We start from the raw sequence: 11,655 nt of genomic DNA on the forward strand, positions 1-11,655 counted from the left end.
CAACACCACCTTTTTAAAAGCACCTGAAAATATATCTTAATGTCTTTTTCCCAAAGTGAAATCACTTCCTTCCTCTGCTGCTAACCCTGTAGAGCACCCAGCAATGTTCAGGAGGCAGGACACAGGCAGCCGTTGCCTATTTGGGGTCGGCAACATCCTCTGCCGGAACCCAGGGACAATCACGCCCTGTCTCCTCAGCTCCTCGGCAGAAGGACGAGGGCATCTTGCACAGCGTGCCACACTGCAGAAGGCTGGCGAGCAGTGAGTGAGGAGCTGAGGGGCAAGGGCAGCGCTCTCAGGGCCCGGGGAGGCCCGAGCAGGCCGCGCTCCCCGGCTCTCGCCGCTCCTCCCTGAGCAGTCAGCTGCCAAAACCCGGCCATGCACGGCAAGAGGGGAGAGCCCCAGCGCTGGGGAAGGTCTCGCAGCAGTAGTGGCCTGTGATAAATGTTATGAGTAAAAAGTTATCAGTTTTTTTTAAGGCTGCAGAGTTAAAACAGGTTGGACCAGTTGCTGTTAAGTTGAAAGTTTGACTATTTGTTGTTAATAGCTTCATGTTGCGGTCACCTATTGCTGAGAGTTTTTCTTCGATTGCCTGTTAATGGTTGCTGATCAGCCATTGTTCCCCCTGCTGCTTGCCAGAGAGTGACATGGGACCCTGCAGGTAGCAGGGGAAGGGAATGACACTAGAGCTGATATGAAGATGAGAATGCATTTCACCAGATTTTGCAATTTTCCAGGAAAAAACCCTAAAAACAATGAGCCAACATGGAATTAAGAGACCTAAGTGATGTCTAAAGGTGAGGAACTGAGTCCACTATCTGCTAAGATTCTTTTTACTTCTCACCCTAACCTAAAGATGTTAACTAGGAAGAGGACCTGGAATGTTAGACCGAATAAGTGGAATTCCCAATTCTCCCTGAAGGACGGAAGCCCCAGCTCTGCCTGCATACCAGCGGACACAGCTGCATCATTCTCCTCCTCCGTGCCACTCCTGGGAGCAGCGGTGGTGCGGGCAACCTGTTGTTTCTCCATAACCTGACCTGAATTTTTTTTAATAAAGGCATTAAAAAGGAGAAAAGATCTCCCGCCCTGTTTATTTCAATAAATATTGCTAGTGCAGGGAAATGAGAACAAAATGCCATCTGCCTGTCCCGCGCTGGATGCAAAGAGGGATGTAAATTGTTCTGTTTGGGAGCCACTGTACCTGCAGGGGAGCAAATTCCATTGAGGGAGGCACCTCTCCCCGCTTTACATGCTTTAATGAGCTCTAAGTAATGAGACATCATTGCAACAACTCCAAAGTTCGTTCCCCCATCTCTCCAACACAGTTTGTCTTCATTCAGGCCTGGCTCTGATTCCTTGCTGTGTAAATCGAAGTCAGTGCTAGGCTATGCTGTTGGGATGGAAATCCTGCATATTCAGCAGGTGGAAAGACCATGGGCATGGCCCTGGCTTGCAGACATACAGGACTTGCTTTATTAAGACGTGTTTAATAAGAAAACTGGACATTTCCCCCCTTCAAAATAAAATTTAAAAAGAAAAAATCACGTAATGTTCGTGACTAATTAAATTCTCACTCTAGTCATGATTAATGTAACAAATAATTACAGCTTAGATCTAATATAGATACAACTAATTGTTCTGCCCACAGTGCATCGTGACTAACAATTAAACAGAGCTTCCAAAGCAACTGAGAGCAAATCTTAAGCTAACCTTTTGCCTTGTTGTGCTATTGCTGCAGAAGGAATATATATGCCTACAGCTTTTGTATTCCCATTCACATCACTGGCAGTGACAGATTCTTCTCTTATTAGATGTTAGACAAGCTTATTCCTTTTAACTTCATGTGTTCCCACTTTGTGAGACTGTAGGGCAAATAAAAAAACAGGGAGACACAAAAAAGAAAAAGCCTGCATCACCTCCGGATCCCTTGAGAGATTCCAGCCTGGAAAGCTCTCTCTCTCTCCTTCTCAGTACAGTTGGTTTGAAGGTTTTGAGTTTACTCCAACCTGGCAGCTAAAGATGAGTCCTTTTTTTATTATTATTTTTTTCCTCATTTTATGTTTCCCTTAGCTGTTTAAATTGAAGGAAGCTCTGTAAAGAAAATGTACTTCCACCCCTTTCAAAGCTAACTCTTGTGGAAGTCTGGATTTTTTCATTCAGAGTAGGAGTAGATCAGATTTATTCAGTACCATACAGATATCATTTTGATCATCTTGTATGGACCTTGAATCTACACCAAACAGCTCAGAAGATTAAGCTAAAGAATGGTTGCAAAGTTTAAAAAAAAAAAAAAGGGAAAAATAAATAGGAAAAAAATATTAAAAGTAAAGTGGCTTTAAATCCTAAATATTTAAATCCAATGGTTCAGCAGCCAAGAGCCTTAATAAGGCCAAGACTTGACTTCTGCTTTTTTTTTGTTTCAGGAAAATAACAGAAACTACAGAAACTAGCTGCTCATCTGGATAAAGCTTCCTGCTCATTCTTGGACATCCCCTTTGATTATGTGGGAGTCATTTAAAAATGTGAATAGTGATTTCATTTTGGTTTACATCATACTTCTCTGTGTGTTATATGTTCTGTTTTGTGTTAGCATTTGAAAGCTATGAATAGTTGAGGTAAAAAAATGTTAGGATTGTGTGCATTACCTATCTACAGACCCTTAATGCTAAACTAATAGTGATAACAAGATGTTAACAGTAATAAGAAAGAAGTGAAGCTAATAACAATAAAATATAGGAACAGAGGATAGTGAGGCACGAGTTGTCATTTGAGTCAAATAGTATTTGACTCAAGAAGTATTTGAGCCCAAGAAGTATTTCATGGGAAGGAAAACTTAGGGGTAAAGCATTAAATCAGTCCAGTGACCTTTCTAGTTCTCAGATGTAAAGACAATCTGTAATAGTCTGATGTCCTCTTAAATATTCAAGGATTTTAAGGCAAGAAATGCTGATAATCCAAACCAACCAGGAATGAAAGCAGTATGAAAAATCTAAAAGGAATTTACTAGTCGGTCCAAATTCTGACAATCACCTCAGGAAAAGTTGATTGTAGAACTATGTCAGATCTGTGCCCTGAGAAGGCAAACTGATAAAAAAACATAGCTGATGAAACAAACTTAACTGATACACACCCTAACTTAATGAAATGAAGAAATGAACTTATTGAAAACCTCCTGATGTAAACTATTATAGGGATTTTTTTTTTTTTTTAACTTGGCTGCAGGAAAAGAGGCAATTACTTTTCTCAAAAATATTAATTACTGAAAATGATTTGTTCATTCCTGGCAAAAACAGCGAAATTAGTTCCTTAGAATGTGCATCTCTCACTGACTTTCAAGGGGCCGTCTGGGTCAAACTTGTCCTTAAGTAACAAAATGACTTCCAACTTTAAGCTTTCCCTTCTACCTCTCATGGTTCATTTGAAGGTGTGCACTGATGCATTGCAGTTTTGTAGCAAACTCTAAGGCACTCTCCATGGCACCAGAGTAATATCCTCAGTGGAAACTTACTGAAAGTATTGCTACTTGAAGGATGGCCATGAGGCTTTGGAACTCGGTTTTATGAAGTTGATGAACATTCACTGAGGATTAGGCTGTTCTCATCAAACAATCTCACTTTTTCTTAAAATAAAGAGTGCTGCCATTTCTTCTCTTCTAAATCTAAGTGTTCACAGCCAAAAAAAAAGTTATAAATGTGTTTTTCTCCTCTCCTGCACTGCTCAATACACCTTATTTCTTTTCTGATTTCAGATTTTTTTAAAATTTATTTTCTAAATCTATATGTCAAACAACATGCTCCATTATGTAATGGCTTGAAATAAATTTGTGGAAATTTTGATGTTTCCAGGTGAATCTGTAGTACAGTGGAATTGATCAATCAGTGAAAAAAAAGGGACAGTTTGCAATTTAGTTTTAGAATGACAATATCTGCCATGTGGGTGATTTTGACTCTCTGAAGCAATTCTCCTGTGCCAATTCACAGGGCTGCTCTGCCCTCCTCCTTTCCCTGGCAGATAGGGAAGAGCCTGGGTTAGATCCCAGCAAGTATAATCAGCCTTCCTCCAAAACTCATTGGAACAAAGCCAGTTTCTAAAAGATAAGTACCTGATCCCACTGACTATTATTTGACAATGAACCCCATCCTCCATGGAAAATTTCTGCTTAGTCAATATGTGATAACCTGAATTACAGTAAGCAGGCTGTCAGATCTACTACCCTTTGTCTAATATCCACAAAGATTTATATCTCAAATGAGATACTACAACTTAGTGCACAAATGAAAATCGCTGCTGAAGCAATGCCTCAGGGTATGTAAGCTCTGCAACTATTTTACTTTGTCTTTAAAGCCAAAAAAACCCCAGTGTGGATTGAGTTTTTAGAGTGCCCAGAATATCACCAAATGTCCCTTGATGTAGGAAGCATCATCCATTCTTTACAGTTCATTTCCTATGAACTGAAAATGTGTCCCATTAAGTGTGCTCCCTCTCCTTCATGCAGCTGGGATCAACACTGAATGTTCCCTGTATACAGCCAGCAAGAAACAGTCTAGTAGTACTGCTTGATCATTTCTGTTGGCTTTTAAAATGGAAATGGGGGACATCTGTACTATTGTATCAGGTTCAAACAAAGCTGTGTAGGAAGCACAGAAAAAGAGCCACACAGGTTATGTCATACTCAGCTTTCTCTTGTTTAAAGACTCACTGTCACATAGCTCTGAAAACCAAATACGAGTCTCATTAGAAACATACACAATACAGAAGAGGAAAAAAGAGCCCACAAATCCTAAGTGTAGCTTATTCATCCAAGGAGCTGCTAGTTGGCAAAGGGGTCAGAATGCCATGAAACACAGAGCCTGCAGATTTATGAGAAGGGAAAAAAAAAAAAAAAAGAAATTTGTTCCTGCAAACCTGGTTAGACAAGTTAGAAGAGCCTCTAGGGAGTTCCAACTTGCCTGTCCAGCACCTACTACAGAACAAATAACTGACATTTTTCCCTGACCTCACGAGTATTACAGGTTATGTTAACAAGGCTAAAGCTGGGAAAAAGGAAAAAGTCTCTAATGTATTAAGTACAAACATGCTAAATTCAACATCAGGAATGCAGGTCTATTTACAATGTGCCTCAGAGATTCAAGGAACATCAAAATGAACATGAATATGTAGATTATTTTGGCTTTGAGAAAGCTGTGGCCAATGCAAAAAAAAAAAAATCCCATTTGCCATTAATATTTACATTATTCTATACATTCTCTAGAGGTAAAACAGAATCAAGTAAGGAAAAAAAAAAAAAACAGAAGGAAAAAAGAATGTAAAGCTTTGGCCGGGGAAGAAACACTTGTGAGGATATCAAAGTGCTTACATAGTAATACAACTTCTGAAAAATAATGAAAACAATAACACCAATGAAATGTGAATAGTGTGAAGCTCACATCTAACATTTGAAGTCAGATGTAAAAGGACAAAGACTGTTGCTAGTATGAAGATGCATGAAAGAACCCATGCATGACAATAAGTACAAAGATGACAAGAGCAAATTATGAAGAACAATGCTGAGCTTCCTAAAAAGAACAGGGAATAAAAATTAAGTTTTATGCTTTCTATTGTTAAAATGAAGGGTGGAAAAAAGGAAATAATATTTAAACATAGAAAAATAAAACAGCTGAAAGCAAAATTAGCTAAACTAGCATTGACTGATAAAAGAGATGGAAGAGTTCTTTGTATTCGTTATTTGTGGCTGTGGTTTTCATAGTCAATCTATAAATAATTAGACTTTATTAAAAGAGGTAGGTGGATAATTCTTTTGTACTCTTTGCAAACTATCATTTCATGTGTTTAGCTACACAATAATTTTCTTAAGAAAAAGTATTTTGGGAATCAAATATTAGAAATTGCTATAGTTCAGGTAACCCTTTCTAATGTAATTTTACCTTTGCCTCTTGATGTGTTATTAACCTTGAATGTTATGACTCAGCCTTGGATTAAATAATCATTCACATAGTTTTTGCCCCACTTCCTCACCTCAGCAACCCCATTCTTTTTAGTGGATGGTGTAAACAATATATTGCTTACCAGAATATTTTCACAGTTTCATTTCTTTTTGGAGCTCATGGTGGTTACGTGTACCCACCAAGAGAGACACTGCAACAGGAGAGCTTCAGTTCAGCTAAGTATTTGATTATGTGGAATCACCAATATAGACAACTTAATGCTATTGCTTCAGACTAGATCCTGAAGAAATAAGTCTGAATCTTTCTGGTTAAACTTGCAATAATTCACAAATTTCAGATGTTAATTTGAATTTCCTAAACTACCCTGTGACTGGTAGATATAGGTGACCAAAAGACAGACACAGAATTCTGTGTGTCACAGACAGAAACCCAAGGCTGTCATCACTTCAGCATTCTTTTCTTTCCTGTCCAACTGATACTTTGCTTGCAATCTGCAGGTAGAAGATGAGGATGGGAAGGCTACATTTTATTAAGTCCTGTCTCCTGAGTAGCACCTGGAAATTATCTCAAGCTGTCACTGGTGGCCTGCTCATATTTTGTACTTTTTCCCTCTCCACAGCTTAAGGTGAGATCAATCTTCTTGTTTTGTGCTGATTTTCTACATTTCTTTCAGGTGCTGTATATTTGGTTTGCATGGTCAGGTTTTGGTAGCAGGCTGGCTACAGGGCTGCCTCCTGTCAGAAGCTGCTGGAAGGTTTTCCTGCATCCTACAATCCCTGTGCCAGCTGGATCCAGGATGGACCCTGCACTGGCTAAGTTGAGCCCTTCAGTATTGACATTGACACCTCTGGGGTAAAATATTTAGGAATGGATGGGAAAAAAAATTCAAGTGCAGCCAAAGAAGAGTGCAGGGTGAGACCATGTGAGAGGAGCAGCCCTGCAGCCAGGCAGGGCGGTGCAGGAGGGGCAGGAGCTGCTCCAGGCTCTGGAGCTCAGATTCCCCTGCAGCCCCTGCAGCAGCCCAGGCTGAGGCAGCTGTGCCCCTGCAGCCCAGGGAGGGCAGGGGGAGCAGAGATCCACCTGCAGCCCCTGGGGGAGCCCAGGCTGGAGCAGGGGGATGCCCACAGGAGGCTGTGACCCCATGGGAAGCCTGTGCTGGAGCAGGATCCCGGCAGGGCCTGTGACTCCATGGAGAGAGGAGCCCAGGCTGGAGCAGGATTCCTGGCAGGACTTGTGATCCCATAGAGGACCCATGTTGGAGAAATTTGGGAAAAAATTTAATTGGGGGCTGCTGAGGGGATGAGCATAAAGAATTTGGGAATGAAGTTAAGCCTGGGAAAAGGGAAGGGTGGGAAAAGATGTTTTGAGATCTGGCATTTTTTTCTCATTACTCTACTCTGATTTGCTGGATAAGAAATGAAATGTTTTCCCCAAGCTAAGTCTGTTTTTCCCATGTTGGCAAGTGGTGAGTGACCTCTCCCTGCCCTTATCTCATCCCACAAGCCTCTCATTATATTTATTCTCCCGTCTTCAGCTGAGGAGGAGAATTGTTTGGCACCTGTCATCCAGCCAGGCTGAATCCACCACAGATGCCTAAATCCTGACTCTTCAACCAGTTGATCTATAATCACTCTCTGGCTTCAACTATAAGACATAGAAACCCAAGTGGATAAACCAAAGAAGAAAAATTAATTCAACAAAGAAAGGAGTAATATAAAAGGAAGATGAAATATGTTTGTTTGTTGGGTTGGTTTTTTTCAAGAATATTCTCTGCTCCTTGCCAAAAAACCTGAACATTTTGGTAAAGTTATGTACCCTGAAAAACAGGTTATTAAAATGTGAAGGAGTTGTTCCACAAAAATAATTTTTAAAAAAGGTTAAAAAAAAGTATGTTTCTTCTAACCTTGTATGCAGACATTTCTCAGTGTATTAAAAATATTCAGACATTGTCGGAATGAGCTGAACAAGATTCTCTAGGGCTAGAAAATATCTCAAATCTGGAAGCTGTGGCAAAAATGCCCTTTGACACTAGGTAACGACAGGTTAACATTCTCATCTCTTACTCTGCTGTCAAAGTAAATTAACCATGAATTTACTGAAGAGAAAGAAAGAGAAAGTTTTGATTCTAATTCTTCCTTATTCTCACATGAGGAATATTAATAAAGTAACTCTGTAGGGATGCATTTAAATTGTTAAATATTTTCAGTTCCTGAGTTTGCTCCTTGTTCCTTAATTATTCTCATGTTAGTTTGCTAACAGGCTTTTTGTCCAGGACTGAGGCAATAGTTTTCCTTTGGGGTAAAATCCTGATATAGTTCTGGGGACGACTCATGCCTGTGGGCAGGAGGTGTGAGGCTGTGCCATGCATCCTGCTCCCCATTTGCACAGGTGTTGCAGTGCCTATTCCATCATGCCTCGCACCATTAAGAGCTCCTCATGTCCCCCAGGAGTCAGAAGTGTGATGTAGACCCTTGACCTTATCATATCAGATACTCATATCCATCACTCACATGAGCACAGCACTCATTTTGTTTCAGGAATTTAAATATTAAAAATTAAAATTAGAATTTAAAAAAATAATAATAAAAAAAGGGGGTGGGAACACAGAAAAAGCCTTAAAAAAGCCAAATCAGATTTTAAGAAGCATGAAAACTGATGCTTTAGTAGAGGAGACCTGTATAGAGAAATGTCTGTGCAAGCTCTTCTGCACTTTTTGGCCTCTACGTTTGGGTGGGCACCTTTTGCATTGTAGGTATAGCCTTGAATCTTTCAAACAGCATTTCTCATGCTGAATTCTCTGAGCAGGTGGACTGAATTCAGTTCTCAGTGTAAACTAGAGCAGGCTCACTTGAAAATTTTTGATAGCATGGCTCCTCTTAGTTATGTATTTGTAAATTATATGATTTTTTTTTTTTTCACATCAGACAAGAAAAATCTTGTATAGCTTAAACCTGGACCATCTGACTGAGCAAAAAATCTCTTGTCTCTTAAACTAAACTACCCAGATGAGCTATCATCCTTGGGTAAAAAACTTATTGGAGCAGATCAGAAAAAATTCATGTTCTCGGGCCCAGTATTGGAAACCCACAGAAGTTACAAGGCCAATATCCCATCTCTGAGGAATATCAACAAGGATATGCTGATTGACTTTAGCTGTCAGATTCATGATGATTGGGACTCAGACTGCACATGGCTTTCTCAAGTCTCTAAGAGCTAAAGGTGGGAGATGTATCTCAGCCCTTGGCAGCTGGGCCACTGAAGAAACTGCTAACACAAACAAAAAAAAAAAAAAAAAAAAAAAAAAAAAAAAAAAAAAAAAAAAAAAAAACCAGTCTGAAAATTGAGTTGCTGTGGGGTCCACATTCTTGAGAATTTAAAATTTAGGTAGGACTGAATGTAACAAATATAAGAAATATTAAATGTGACATATATAGGGAATAGCCCAAATACTAAGATGCCTATCAACCTGAATATTCCATTTGGGTACTTAGAGGGTAGACAGGTCCTGGGCTGGATGAATTTCCCTGTGCAGGTAACTCAATCTTAGCATTAATGTCAAAAAGTGTAGTGTAATTTCCTGAGTTCAGTGCCTGAACTAAGTAACTTAGACTTAGTAACTTAGTTCAGTAACTTAACTTAGTAACAAACACTAATCCATTCCTAAATTTCTGTATTACTAGACATGGGCATTAAGATATCATAGATCAGGCCTTATTAGAATTATAAAAACCTCCATAAATAAATTTTAATAAAGCAATGTTGATTTTTTTTTAATTTAAGACACAGGATCAGATGTTCCTCTTCCTAACCATGGCAGCTTGAAACACATTTTGAATTTTTTTTTTCATTTGTTTGGTTTAGTTACAATTGAATTTGCATATAATCAAATCACTCTATGAGTCTTTAAAAATGTAAACACAACCAATGAAATCCCATTACTTATATCATCACAAAATGAAGAATTGGCAGCATAGTAGGAAACATGAGATAAATGTGAATATTCAGAATTCTCACTAGGTGCACAAGTACATACAAAATAGCTTTTAGGAGTATAATTTATGTGCGGAAGTACCCATTTGTCATATATAACCATCAGGCAGGAGGAATATGAAAATACCTTCTTGTGAGCTGCATATTTCATATTTCAAAACAATTGTACGCTGTTTGTTTATTTGTTTTACCTTTGTTGACAATATCAGCTCATTTTGAATAACCTCCCTTACACAGCCTCTTCAGAGCGAAGTGATGATTCAGCCTGGGCTGTTTTTGGGAGACAGAGAGAGAGAGAGAGAAAGTTGATGGGACCAGGTTTCTAAGTGGTTGTGACTCAAAACTTTAATTGAAATGAAAAAGGACTGCAATTCCCATCATCTGAAGAACAAAAAGCAGAAGACTACCTGAAGAAGAAAGAAGAAAAATGTTTTTTAAAACAAACAAATGAGAAAGTTTTTGTGGATTATACAGAACGTTCAAAGGAATGGAGTTAGTCGTGAACAGATATTAAAGATTTCTGGTCTTACAAAGCATCTGGCATTTTGAAATAATTTAATGGACAGTCGGTAGCTAAGACATTGAAAGCATGATCCTGTAAGTCTGTAGGCATGTCCTGAAGTGTATATGTCAGAGTAACATTGTGAGATTCAATAGGAGGGTTCAATGTGCCCACGCTGGCCATGGTGATTCAGCCCTGAACCTCGATTCCACTTTACGTTAGATGCTTTCCATAAACTCTGTGTCTGTTTTCTTCCTGGCCAAAGAGCTGCTGGCTGCATCTCTCTCTCGTGATTCCTTCAGTGTTAGGGATCAAGATGTGATTAATAGTCACCTACAGTGCTGTTTATGAAAAAGCAGCTCAAGATATCATCGTCCAGCACGCAAGTCATTTCCTGTTTCTTTGCCTTTCAGTAGTAGTCCTTTGGCAGATAGGAAAGGAGAGTATATGTTTGAATATCAGAGATCCAAGCCAAAATATTTGTTCATGAAGTAACTGAATGACTGGAAGACACAGATAATTGTCTTATTAATACTAACAGTTTAGCTCAAAGTACTTGCACATCTCCAGTATGCACTCAGTTTATTGAATTTTTTTTAAATTCTTTCTGACATGTGGTTATTTAATCTTCTGCCAACACCATCTACCAAACAGATTCTTCCCTGCTATGCCCATGAAGCTTTTGTACTATTGATGTTTTCACAGTGAACAGTGTATGTGTGTCAAATTATAGCTATTGATCTTCATTTTTTTCTAATGTGTGTAGTTGTTTAGATAGCATTATAGTTTGTCTGATTGTGGTTATATAAATAAAAGGAGTGTAAAGAAGGAAAAAATCTTGCCATTTTTATTTTGTTTATAAATTTCACTGTTGAAAGTAGACTGTTTATTTGAATTGAAAATATACTGAAATAAATATTTCTTTAGATAGGAGTTATCTTCTTTTTCTTCTTAGTAACAAGTGGAAGTAATAGGGCATGCAATCTTAAGGGAAAAAATAAAACTAAACCAAACAAAAAGAACATCTTTTATTTTTCTATGAATCTTTTTTTATAACTGGGTTTTTTTTCTCACAATTTCTTTTGCCTTGGATGTTGTTGTTCAAGAAATCCCAATAAAATTCCACCTGTTAAATTAATACTGTCAACCAGTTAACAAATAAAATAAAATTTAAAAAAAACCCCAAGCCCTATTCCTTATGAGTGATTCTGTTAC

General features: G+C 38.6%; 1 long non-coding RNA gene across 1 annotated transcript; it reads left to right on the forward strand.

The window, feature by feature from the left end:
• Window positions 1-357: 357 nt before the first annotated feature.
• On the forward strand, window positions 358-11,339 carry LOC135289888 (uncharacterized). The gene is made up of 4 exons (XR_010352619.1): window positions 358-797; window positions 2,427-2,525; window positions 6,446-6,573; window positions 7,483-11,339. It is a non-coding gene; the product is annotated as an uncharacterized LOC135289888 (long non-coding RNA).
• Window positions 11,340-11,655: the final 316 nt, after the last annotated feature.

The sequence above is a fragment of the Passer domesticus genome, chromosome Z, assembly GCF_036417665.1.
Source record: "Passer domesticus isolate bPasDom1 chromosome Z, bPasDom1.hap1, whole genome shotgun sequence".
NCBI classification, from domain to species: Eukaryota; Metazoa; Chordata; class Aves; order Passeriformes; family Passeridae; genus Passer; species Passer domesticus.